This window comes from Zingiber officinale, chromosome 4B (assembly GCF_018446385.1).
Source record: "Zingiber officinale cultivar Zhangliang chromosome 4B, Zo_v1.1, whole genome shotgun sequence".
NCBI classification, from domain to species: Eukaryota; Viridiplantae; Streptophyta; class Magnoliopsida; order Zingiberales; family Zingiberaceae; genus Zingiber; species Zingiber officinale.
The window spans coordinates 120439130-120452607 of record NC_055993.1 but is presented as its reverse complement, the minus strand read 5'-3'; the positions used below and the strand labels follow the sequence as shown (position 1 = coordinate 120452607).

The 13478-nt window shown below is 37.0% G+C and overlaps 1 long non-coding RNA gene across 1 annotated transcript in view; it reads right to left on the bottom strand.

The window, feature by feature from the left end:
- Window positions 1-12720: 12720 nt before the first annotated feature.
- Window positions 12721-13478, bottom strand: part of LOC121976287 — a 58426-nt gene continuing 57668 nt past the window's right edge. Inside the window, exons 3-4 of the long non-coding RNA XR_006110596.1 lie at window positions 13350-13447; window positions 12721-13263 (exon numbers count right to left, since the gene is read on the bottom strand). This is a non-coding gene — a long non-coding RNA (uncharacterized LOC121976287). The remainder of the gene's footprint in view (window positions 13264-13349; window positions 13448-13478) is intronic.

The window sequence follows — 13478 nt, the reverse complement described above, 5'->3', positions numbered from 1 at the left end:
TAGGAGTATGTATGTACTCCGACAGCATCCCATTCTCTCGGTCACTCATCAGGAGTAGTGATGCGGAGTGCACGGTTGTCACAGCCCTACCCACTCAGTCCCACTTTTGTTGTGAGTTGGCTGACTGGCGTCAGGGGTGACCATGACATTGGCATCATATGCATGATGTATTTATTGCTTGTGTTTGTGTTTGCTGCATTTATATGTTGCATATTGTTTGGATACCTATGTTTGACATGCATACAGGATTTCTATACCACTCGGACTGTTTGTCCTGATACCCAGGTCCTGGTTAGTACAGTTTCTCTCCTGTTTTACTTCGGTTTGCATTTACATTTATTTTATCAGGAGACTGTACGCATGATTAGTGCTAGGTGTTATTTCCTTACTTTGCATATCAATTGTACCTACTGAGTGTTGGACTCACCCTGCCTCCATTGTTGTTATATTTCAGGATGATGCTGTCAGGAGAGAGTTCTAGTTGCTGGTCCCCTGAAGACCCCGAAGACTTATGGATCTTTTGGTTTTGTTTTGCTTCTTATTTGACCATGTTTACACTTGGTTTTGTTTGATACCTGGATATTGTATGGATTGTCCTTGTTGATGGATTTTTATTCGATATGTTTTACTACATGCCTGCCTGGACGGCAGAAGAGGTGAGTTTGTCGGATTTGAGCTTTACGAGTGTAGTTGAGTAGGGTTGATTTCGAGTCAGAGTATTATTGTCCTATTTACTTGTTATATAAACTGCGTGGAATGTCTGTGATTGTATTTTATTTCTGCTATTATTCCAGCCGCATGTGGCTGAGGTATGTGGATATGTAGAAAGTTTCAGATTGTCTGCCGTACAGGGGAGATGATGCCGAAATTTCTTCGGACAGGGACTCCTCCGGGGCGTGACAATTTAGTGGTATCAGAGCTTAAGTTTTACGATCGTTTGTTTTTGTATTTTGGATATTGGGGATAACCCGATACCAATTTGTTGGTATCAGAGCGCCAAAGTTTGGCGATACTTGTTTGATTTTCGTGTTATGGATTTTTGAGATTTGGTTGATACCAATTTATTGGTATCAGAGTGGGTTATGATACCTGCTTTTGGTATTCTGGATTTTTGGATTAGCCCAAGTTTGCGAGGCAAACTGGGTAGTTATTTGGATTGCACGAATTTTCCATTATATATATATTTTGGACTTTCGTTTCGGATTTATATTGATTTTCGATGATTTTCATGTTCGGAATTTTGAGGTCAGAAGTTGGGGATTGGACAACGATGGAACATCTCCAGACGGTATATAGGTATGATGTTTAATTTTATAGTTTATGATAGGTATTAGCATTCTTTATGTAGTACTTGTTTGGTTGTTGTAGCACATATTACATGTGATGGGTTAGCCATTGAGCATGGTTGACCTTAATAGAAATCAAGAATTATAGTCTCTGGTGATTTTTCTTATCATACCATAAGTAGTTTTAGCTTCTGTTGCTACTAGTAGGAGATGGAGGCACATACCAGCCTCTACAATTGTTAGCTGGGTAGTGGATGATACCTACATAATTCCTGTTGATTTAGTCAGTAGAATTTTTATACTCATATCTTTTGGATATTAGGGCAATCGATACGATGAAAATTGTTCATTTGGGAGTTACCATGTTTGATCATTGTTGAGAATGGTTTGAGGTTGAGGGATATTATGAGATCAGATATTGTGATATGTTGATTTCTAATTATTTATGTGAGTAAATGTTATGTGGTTGTCAGATGATCTATTACTAGATATCTATTTTGATGATCTAGTATTTGGGTTGTCGTTGATGGTGACATAGTGAGTGTCATGTATGATGTTCATAGGTTTGCTGATTATAGTTGGTGATCAGATTATAAATTGGGTGCTAGAGAGTTTACGGTTGAGTGCGCTTATGAGATTTTAATAAATCTAGTTAGTTGTGATTAGTTAACAGGATGATAAAAAAAAATTGGTTGATATTTGCTTCCTCTGATATTGGACTATGTGGATAAATAATGATTTGATGTTTTGAATGCTAATTTGCCCTCATTGGGAGTAGAGACTTATTCATCTGATATTATGTGGGCTGATATTTTTGGAAAAAAAAAATGAGGGTGTTTTGATGATCTTGAATTCTGACTTTTTATTTTGGGTCGTACACATTTATACATATGGTATTATGTGGGTTGACATTCTCTAGTTTGAGTTGATGTAGTTAGTGTTGAATTGACCCATGAACTGATTTAGTTATTTAACAATGTAGTATACCATTTTATCTTAGTTAATTTTTATCAGTAAATATAGATTTACTCTTATTAGATCGGTCAGTAGAAGACTGATTTACGTTTGTCGAGTTGGGTAGTCATGGTTTGATATACCTTAGTTGCTTGTGGAGGATTAAGGTATTCTTGATTAGTTAGTAGATGAATGATTTAGTTTTGTTGGTTGATCAGTAGAGGGTTTCCATACTCTATTTTTAGAGGTTCGAACCTTTAGGTTATTTGTGTTTAGTTATGTGTCTAGAGCACATTTGAGTACATGTTTTGTACTGACGTGGAAAGGACTGATTTAGCCATGTACCATTGTCGGCTTGGATAGTTTATAGAGGATCGATGTATCCTATTCCATGAAGACTTTGACCATGGACTGTATATACCCGGTTGGATGACTCAGAAAATGCATTGGGATATGTGACCCCGCTGATGTAAGGAAGTGTAGAGCTAATTGCTTAACACTTATGAGATCCAATCGTTACTAGTGTATACTGGGAGAGTACATTTGGATTTAAGATGATAAAATTTTCCCCATTAGATATAGTCTTGGTAGTGTACGACATTGACTTGCAATGTTATACCATGGTGTGTATATCTTTCTTGTCCGATATTAGTTCCTTTGAACCTAGAGCAGGGTTGTTATTGGATGATTAGACTACTTTATTTTGGGTTGCTTTTGATTGATGTGTTCATGCTTGATACATATGCATGAATTTTGTTTAGATATACCCGTAAACCACGAGTGTTGGTAGCATAGGGTTGGTCTCTTTGATTGAGCTAGCATGCTGATTATGCATGTCTATGTTGCATGTATATTATGATTGTTATGTGTTGTAGGAGTCCTGTGGTAAACTGTCCATTTGCAAGTAGTATAGGCATACATGTTCTGTTATGGGTTGTAGGTTCCTTGTGGATCATAGCTATGTAGTTCGGTGTATGTATTTGATTGTATTATTGAAAGTATCTTGTCGATTTAATTTATGTTGTGGGATGTGCACATGAGTTTAGGTATTTTTCTTGATGTATCTTGTAAATTTAATCTGTGTCGTAGTATGTGCGCATGTGTTTGAGTGTCTTAATTGGAAGTATCTTGTCAATTACATCGGTGTTGTGATATGTACATATGGGTTTGGTGTGGTATCTGAGGTATCTTCTTGATTATGTTTGATTTTGAGTGCACCTGGGTTTAGTATGCTATATTGGAAGTATATGTTGGTTATACTCTTGGCATAGGTGTATATATGTCATGTGAGTGTTGTTTGAGGTGTATTGTTGATTTTACCTATGTTGATTTTGCACACGTGTTCAGTATGTGTTGTTGGAGGTATCATGCTGAATATACCTGATTTGTGTGTGTGTTTGGTGTATAATAATTGGAGGATTATGCTTCGGCTGTAGGAAGCTTAATGTATGCAATGCTATGTACGAGACCTGATATCTGTTTTGCTGTGGGCATGCTTAGCAGATATCAGAGTAACCCTGGACAAGGACATTGGACTGCGGTAAAGCATATATTGAAGTACCTGAGAAGGACTAGAGATTATATGCTAGTTTACCAAGCAGACGATTTGCTCCCTGTGGGTTACACGGATTTTCAATCAGATAGGGACAACAGTAAGTCTACATCAGGCTATGTGTTTACTTTAGGAGGTGGAGCCATTGCATGGAGGAGTGTTAAGCAGAAATGCGTTTCGGACTCAACCATGGAAGCTGAGTATGTAGCAGCCTCTGAGGCAGCTAAAGAAGCAGTATGACTCAGGAACTTTCTAATGGACTTAGATGTGATTCCTGGTTTGCCCAAAATCATCACAATTTATTGTGATAATAGTGGTGCAGTTGCAAACTCGAAGGAACCACGAGCTCATAAGGCAAGCAAACATATAGAGCGCAAGTACCACCTAATACGAGATATTGTGAAGCGAGGAGAAGTTGTCATCGCCAAGATTGCATCAGCAGATAACCTGGCAGATCCTTTCACTAAGGCCCTTCCGGCGAAAGCTTTCGATCGGCATGTGGAGGGAATGAGAATGTATGGTAATGTGAAATTTTTATTATGTGGGAGATTGTTGGAGTGTATACTGAAAGCCTAAGCTTTTGTAAACATTTATTTTGAATAAAGAATCACATTTGGTCAAATTGTCTACATTTAGTTGTAGTTGTTCAATTAATTTATATTGTAGATAACATAGTATGTGGTGCTACATACAGAAAATGATGTTATCAGTACCTTATAAATTATAAACAGTAGCTCATGACCAAAATGGAAAGGAACAAACCATTGGAAGGTCGTAGTGTAATTAGGAATTAGTTTATCTTGACTATATAATTATACTAGTACACTTAGAGTGTATTGAGTAGGACCATTTGAGGTTATTTCTTTTATACTGATTTTATAAAGGAACAAATACCTCAGTTATTATGGAAGTGTGTGCTCTTAATTCTAATATAATAACAAGGACATATATTTAATATTTATTTCTTTAATTTATCAATGGGTGAGATTTAGTTCGATAAATCAATAAGCTCGATAAGTTGAGAAATGATATTATTTATAGTGTGTGTTGTTGATTATAGAAGGAAACTGTGTCCTAGAGATACTAGGTTGATAATGTCCCCAAGAGGAGCTCATAAGGATTGTCATGTTAAACCCTGCAGGTGGAATAGTCCGACATGACGATAAGGTTGAGTGGTACTATTCTTGGACTAAGATATTAATTAAATGAGTTGTCAGTAACTCACTTAATTAGTGGACATTCGATATCTTAAACACAGGGAGACTAACACACTCATAATAAGAAGGAGCCCAAAAATGTAATTTGGGATTGGTGCGGTAGTTCAATAATAGTTCTCTAGTGGAATGAATTATTATTAATAAAATTAAGTTGTGTGTTCGGGGCGAACACGGGATGCTTAATTTTATCGGGAGATCAAAACCAATTCCTCCTCTTGGTCCCTATCGTAGCCTCTTATTTATAGAGTACTATACCCACCTATACTCACCTTCTATACCCACCTAAAGGGGGTCGGCCAAGCTAGCTTGGGAACCAAGCTAGGGCCGGCCTAAACATGGTTTAGGGTGGACGGCCCTAGCTTGAACCCAAGCTAGAGGGGGCCGACCATATTAAATTAAAAAGAATTTTAATTTTTATTTTTATTATGTGGAAGATATAATTTATTAAAGGGAATTAAAATTAAAATATCTCTCTTGTAAATGATCTACAAAAGATTAAAGAAAGATATTAGATCTCTTTCCTTATTTGTAGATTGGTGAGATATTTTATTTTCTCTTTAAAAATTATTCACATGTTGAAAAATTAAAATTATAGAAATTTCTTTTTATCAACTATGAAGAGATTTTTGAAGAGAAATTTTATTTTAAAAATTTCCGGAAACAAATTAGGAAGTTTTAATTTGTTGATTAAAACTTGTCTAATTTATTCCTTCATGATGTGGCCGACCATTATGTTTTTAATTAGGAAATTTTATTTTATTTTTCTCAATTAAATCATGTCAAGGAAATTAAGGAAATTTTATTGTAATTAAATTTCCTAATTTGCCAAGGCCAAGGAATATAAAAGAAGGGGTGAGGGTGCCTTCATGGGAACAACCTCTATTATTTCTCTTCCTCTTTTCCTTGGTGTTGTGGCCGACCATCATCCTCTCCCTCTCTTCCTCTTGTGGTGGCCGAATCCTTCATCTCCCTTGGAGCTCTTGTGGTGGTCAGATACTACTTGAAGAAGAAGAAGAAGAAGGAGAGAAAGCTTGCATCTCTTGGAGCTTGGTTGGTGTTTTGTTCTTCATCCTTGGTAAAGCTTCCTTGTTGTGGCCGAACCTAGCTAGGAGGAGAAGAAGGTGGTTGGTGGTTTCTCATCTCGGAAGATCGTTGCCCACACAACGTCCGAGGTTAGAAGAGGAATACGGTAGAAGATCAAGAGGTTTTTCTAGAAGGTATAACTAGCAATTTTTCCTTTCCGCATTATACTAGTTATTTATGGAAATAATACCAAATACAAGAGGCTTACGATTCTAGTATTTCGAATATGTTTTTCGATGTTGTGTTCTTTTATTTTATTTTTCCTTGTGATTTGATTGTTCTTTTCGGTTAACCTAAAGTTATTTTAGGAAATTAAATATTAACTTTCCATAAAAGGTTTTGTCTAGTCGGTGGTGGTTGCTCCCATATCCAAGAAGGCCATGTGCCTCGCCACGTCAGTACTGGGAACCAATTATGGAAATTAATATTTAATGGAATTAATAACTTAAGGTGACTTGGGTCGAACGTGTTAAGTTCCGCAGGAGATCCAAGTCAAAACCTAAAAGAACAAATAGATTAAGTTTTGGATCAAACGTGTTAAGTTCCGCAGGCGATCCAAAATTTAATTTAAAAGAACACATGGTAGCTAGGAAAAGGTTCAGACCTTTGTACAAAATTTTTTGTACAGTGGAACCTCTGGGTTTTCCGAGTAGCAACCAACACCTGCGATGCTGCGACTGACAAAGTACTATTTTTATTTTTACTCTTTATTGTCGGTATTTCTTTTTCCTTAAAATCAATTTTGTACTTTACTTTTGTAATATTTCAAATTGCTAGTGGATTGTCCAACGAAAGCACTCAACGAGTGCGGGCCTTGGAGTAGGAATCGACATAGGCTCCGAAGTAAGTAAAAAATTACTTGTGTTAGCATTGTTCTATTTTCGTATTTTTCGCTGCTTACTCGCTTAAATTTTTAATCGCTATTCACCCCCCTCTAGCGAATTCACGATCCAACACTTTCTTCGTGTTCGTCTTCATGATGACTTGCCATCAACGCAAGTCCAAAAAAGGCTTAGACCTCTGATTCAGACGATGTTTCATCCCATGTCGCCTTTAGGGTCTTGTATTTGTTCTTTTGAATAGGCTTCTTGTTCTTGCCTTTGTCTTTCTCGTTGATCTTTACCTTAGGGCAGTTGTCTTTAACATGCCCTTCTTCATTACAGTGGTAGCATTTGATCGTTCTTCTCTTTCTACCCTGCGGATGATTAGATTATTTAGATTTAAGTAACTTTTTAAAACATCTTACCATCATTACCGTTTCGTTGTCGTCGATAGAGGACTTTGATTTTGTTCGTCCATCTTTGCCTTAAGGGCAATGTCGTGCTTCGGTTCCTTCTGTGTATCTGCACATCTCGATTCATGGACTTTAAATGTTGAAAATAACTCTTCTAAGGTAACGGATTCTAAATCTTAGAGATATAGTAGACATCTACTAATGATGACCATTTCGTATTTCTAGAGAATGCATTAAGAGCGTACCTTAGTGAATCTCGATTGCTTACCTTTTCTCTGAGATTCTAAAATCCGGTGATGAGCTCCTTGATCCTCGAGTGAAGGTGTGCAATTGTTTCGTCTTCTTCTAATCGGAGGTTGTTGATCTGGTTACGAAGTAAGTCCCATCTCGCAAGTTTCACCTCTTAGGTTCCTTCGTGAAGTTCCAAGAATTTTTCCCTGAGCTCCTTGGTGGACCCGTAAGTTCTGATCCACTTGACTTCTTATAGCAGGAGGAGCTCAGCAGATGAAACTCTGTTTTGTCGTTTGCCATGAAGTTTGCTTGTTCCTTCTTTGTCCATTGATACTTTTGCTTGCCTTCGGGCACTTCAAAACCGAATTCCATTATTAATAATAAATCGAAGTATGTTTTGAAAAATACCTCCATTCTCTTTTTCCAGCTCGCGAACTTCCCCTCGAACTTTGGTGGGTAAATACTTGATCCGGCCATCTCGTGTGCTTCGTTCGACGATTAGTCCTCCTGAAACGAACCTTCCTCTGATACCACTTGTTAGGGGACCGCTGGCAGCTAGCTAGAGGGGGGGGGGGGGGGAATAGCCCCTGTACAAAATCAAACAAAAATACCTTCCTTAACTTATAACTTAAACAAACATTTGCATAAAAAAGAATAAGGAAACCAAAAAGACAGAGGCACAAAAGTTTTTACTTGGTAACAACAAGGGAGGTTGTTAATCCAAGGAAGTGGAGCGTACTAATATCTTCTTCAGGTGGAGAGGCCTCTTTACAGCAATGATCGCACAAAAAGATGAAGCTAAACGAAAACTAAAAGCGTACAAGTGTTGTTTCTCAAGATGCTTGTTGTATTTAGCTTCTTGGACCAAGGCTGTATTTATAGCCTTGGTCGGGACGCCTAGAAGGGTTCCAGGCGCCTGGAGAGGGATAAAATTTTATCCCCTTCGTAACGGAACACGACCAAACGTGATCCGAATAAAACTCTGTTTCAGGTGCCCGGATTAGGAAAGTCAATCATGTTGACTTTTTTCAGTCCAAGCCTTCCACTCTGGCTCTGCTTGCTTCAGTTTAGGTCTTCCGCTACGGCTCCTCTCGCTTGAGTGATTTCGGTCATCCAGAATAGGGCTCACTCGAACCCAACTTCCGGCCTTCTCCTCGTGCAAGCTTCCGCTCCAACTTCTTGACCCTCGGAAACGCCAGCGCCTCCTTCTCGTCCGCCCGCGTACTTTTCCACAGTACCTCGTCCCTCAGGCTCACCGAGCCCGTCGGCTCTCTCCTGTGTCGTCCTTCTTGCTAGTTGCGTTTTTTGCTCAACATCTTGTGCTCCTAAGTTCCTGCACACTTAGACACAGGATTAAATACAACAGGACCTAACTTAACTTGTTTGATCACATCAAAACAATCTTGGGGTACCAACACATGCTTGTATTCATGCCTTTGTAGTGATCATGATTATGATTGTGCTTATGCTTATGTCTATGTTTATGGAATGAAGTGGTTAGTTGTAACCGGGGACCTAATCCCGGGAAGCGTACCAAATCTTTTTATGGGTTAAGTTATAAATTGGGGACCTAAGTCTGGAAAGCTTGCCAAATCTTTTTATGGGTTAAGTTATGAACTAGGGACCTAAGCCTTGGGAGCTTGCCAAATCTTTTTATGGGTTAAGTTATGAACCGGGGACCTAAGCCTGGGGAGCTTGCCAAATCTTACTATGGGTTAAGTTATGAACCGGGGACCTAAGCCCGGGGAGCTTGTCAAAGAAACCTCATGAATTGGGACGGTGGGATGAACCGGGGACCTAAGCCCAGGGAGCTTGCCAAAGAACCCTCATGAATTGGGACGGTGGGATGAACCGGAGACCTAAGGCCGAGGAGTGTGCCAAAATCATACATGGGTAGAGGATTTGTTCCAAGGAGCGGTGCCCGCCAACTTAGCTAGGGTGGTTGTTTGATCAACAACTTATATTACGGTACTGCTATGTGCATCCAAGCCACCACTACAATACGTTTATAACTACACATGCAGATATGTTCAAGCTATGTTTATATTTATGCCAATGTTTATGTTTATGTTTACGCGTATGTTTATGTTTATGTTTATCTTTACATTTATGTTGATGTTTGTGACCATGTTCATGTTATTCTTATGCCTATGCCTATGGACATGCTCGCGATCAAGTCTATCATTATGCTTAGTTCATCTACCATGCTTACCTTTATGTTGTCACGCTTATGTCACTGCCTGTGCATATGTTCATAGTTTGTTAGTAGGGAGGTCGCAAGTTACCTTGAATGTGGTCTCCCTTAATAAACTAGAATATAGATGTTTACTACGGCATAACATAGTTTTGAATATGCTGAGTCTCTCGACTCACAGACTTTGATTTTTTTTTTAGACAACGAAACCAATGAGGTAGGAGGTGTTGACCTGCTGAAAGCCTTCTAGATTAATTCCGCATTTAGTTATGTTTATTTTTCTTCGAGTCGTATATGTAATTTTATTTGAACTAAGAACCGCTATAAAAGTATGAGTATATGACGTCCGCGGTTTATGTATTATGAAAAAAAACTAGGGGCGTTACACTCGTGTTCTTCGAAGGGGTGAATATTCGTCAAGGTGGAGATTGTTGACGGGTGACTTATATTTGGATGAGGTCAATACGATGGATGTTATGGAAGAAAAATTTATTAAAATTTTTAGTAATAAAATTTTATTACGATTTTATATAACAGAATTCTGTTACGATTTTTCATAACAGAATTCTGTTGCGATTTTTCATAACAAAATTCTGTTATGATTTTACCGGGTCTGGGGTTTATGCATTATTTATAGGGATCATTGTAAACCTATTGTATAACAACAATCATAAGAATCATGTAATGTGATTCTCATGTGTAGAGAGAATTGTAATAAAGTTTCGGTCGTTTTGTGGAGTAGGCATGCTGCCGAACCATCGTAACTCTTTTTCTTTCTCTTCTTTTCCTTCCTCGTGTTTGCTCTCCTTTTGTACGACTTTATTTTGTTATTCCGTGCAATTTCTTTTTCCTCTTTCTCTTCCTCTTCTTTCGTACGTTAAAGATTGAGAGGTGTTGTCCCTTGTTTGCCCAACAAAATGCAAACAGCACCATGCAAAAATCTTATACTGATCAAGCCCGGCAATCACTGTGGGAGCTGATCTGTTTCCTTTGAACATATCAACACCAAACTCAGCTTATACTCATTCCGAGTCTTTCATTTTTCAAAAATCTTTATATTTTCTTTATTTTAGAAATATTTTAAAGGCGGAGAAGCTTTTACAAAATCCTAATATGGTAGTATGATGAATCACAAAACCTGATAGCAAAATAGTAAAAAATTAAAAGAAAATTGCTGAATGTAAAGAATAAGAAAATTAAATTTGAAGGCTCCAGAAAAATGGAATACACTTGTCACCGTAAGAATGTTGTAGAATGAGTATTGGGTGAAAGCTTGAAGGATTTTTGATGCTCTAGTCGAACGACATTTGGGCTCCTTTTATAGTTATTAATTGATATCCATCAATCGATGATTGATTGTTATTGTTGATTTGTCAATTGGTCTGGTAGTTTCGGCCATCATCCATAATGAATTTCATTTGATTGTTTGTTGATTATCAATCGACTACTTTCATTAGTCAATTAATTATTGCATATCAATAGATTCACCCATGATATGTCGTCATCTAGACTTGTTCATTCACTACTATAAAATAAATTGAATCTTATGGATTGTGATTTTGCTATCCTTATTGTTTAAAGACATCATTTACTGACTGTGTCATTGGAATTCATCCATTAGTCTAGCATTTTGGAGGTAAGATCCTCTGGTTCAGAATTTTCTAGATCAGAAGAGGTCCTGTTCATTCATTGGTTGGACGGGTTATACCCCACCAATTAAATAGATGGGGTCAAACCCATCCAACCAATGAATAGATAGGGAACCAGGACTGGTCCAGAAATTCTAGACCAGAGGATCCTTGCCTAAGGTTTTACTATCCTCATTGTTTAAATACATCATTAAATTTATTGATTGTGTTATTAGAAATCATCCATTAGTCAATTATTATTTTGTTTATCATAACTCTAATAGAATCTTCGGCTGACTTTGTGAGATAGGAATGGAAAAAAAATAATTTTATTATTTTTTAATATTTTTAACAAGTTTGGTATTATAATATTTTTGTTAATTTCTATATTTTATATTTTTAAAATTTTGACTCCGATTAGGATATTTTATATTTTTGATTTTTAGGATATTTTATATTTTGGTATTTCTAGTATCTATGGCTGATGAGTTGTCTATATAAGTGTCATTTTTTTTTATTAATTTCTTTTATGTTAATTATTTTTTCTAGTAAGATTTTTTCTTTCTTTAAAGATAGAAATTGAAATCCATATATGAGAATTTCCTTCATTTCTTCAAGTCTTAGTATATCATATTTATATAAGTGTTTTGTTTCATGTTTTGAAGAGAGTTTGATTAATAATAATTCGACCGTGTCGTTCTTCTTTTCCTCAAAGTTCTGTGTAATTTTTGGATGTCTATTTCTTGATAGTCTTTCGAATCAAAAGGTTTAGAAGATCATTTTCGATATTCAAGCATGAATCAACAAATTTAATAATTATCCGCTGCATCACTTTATCATCTTTCAAATTTCTATTTACACTTGTGAGACTGCTTTTGTTAATATCTTATTGACCTCAATTTACATGAACTTCGTCTACATTTATTATTGGTGTTTTATGTTGCACTGGTAATGCTCATGCCAAGATAAGTTTGCACATGCATATTTGACATAGAGATTAGCCTAATATGAAACCAACATCAAACCTTTACCAACTACATCAAAACTAGAAGGTTTTGTTCAAACTTTTTTTTATTGGATTGGCACGAAATATCTTTTGTAAAGTTGATTCAGACATGCCATGGGATGAAACCTGATTTAATGTTTTGTTACGCAACTAAAGCCCAAAAATGAATTGGTCCTTCGGTGGTCCAACTATAGAAGTAACTAAAAGGAAATATAAATAATAGCCTAAATAACTTGTTCTGATATAACAAAGAAATTATTTTCAGGGTACAAAATATGAATAAATAAGACCTTAACTTATTACTTAATTCAAAAAAGATAGTTCCGCAATTTTAACGGTCTTCCTAGTACCGATCCCATGGATATGAAGGAAGATTCATGCAGGTACACAGACCATAGACGCATGACGGGATAAACCCCAGGTCGACATTACTTAATTCAAGTGAGCACATGATTATGATAACCACGATCCCTTTTCCATAGTTAAGATCAAATGAAAATGGTAGAATTGCTTTTCAAAAGCCACGCTGAATCAATGCAGGATCAATCTCGAAGAGAAAGAATAATAATGTTGTCAAAAGTGCTTAAGTTTCTACTTGAGAACTTGTCTTCATCACCACCATTACCACCACCACCACCAAGGCTGAATAGCTGCAGGCCTCCTTTGTAACTCTAAAGTTTCGCTTGCTTGCGAATCGGAGATGGTTGGGGTATGCACATCTGAAGACATGACAAGTGCAAATTAGATCACATGAAGCTGCAACATTGCAATATTTCTCAACTGTATAACATCCTGATTTGTAACTGAAGATCCTCCATCACTTGGTCTTTTGAAATACACTTCTATAAATTGACTTGTTTCTCTGACAAATCGACACCCTGCAGCATGTTAAAGTAAGCCATTTGATGCATCTTAACCTAAGAAAGACAAGTAACTCCAAGGATGAAGTTGAAGGTGATATTACCAGTTCAATTCCAAATGCAAACAACACCTTAGAGTCACACCTTCACCAATACAATTGAAGAAACACACAAAGTGATCGGTGCTTTTGCTGACGCCATCCTGCAGAAAGAAAGGTGATTGAAATGACTAA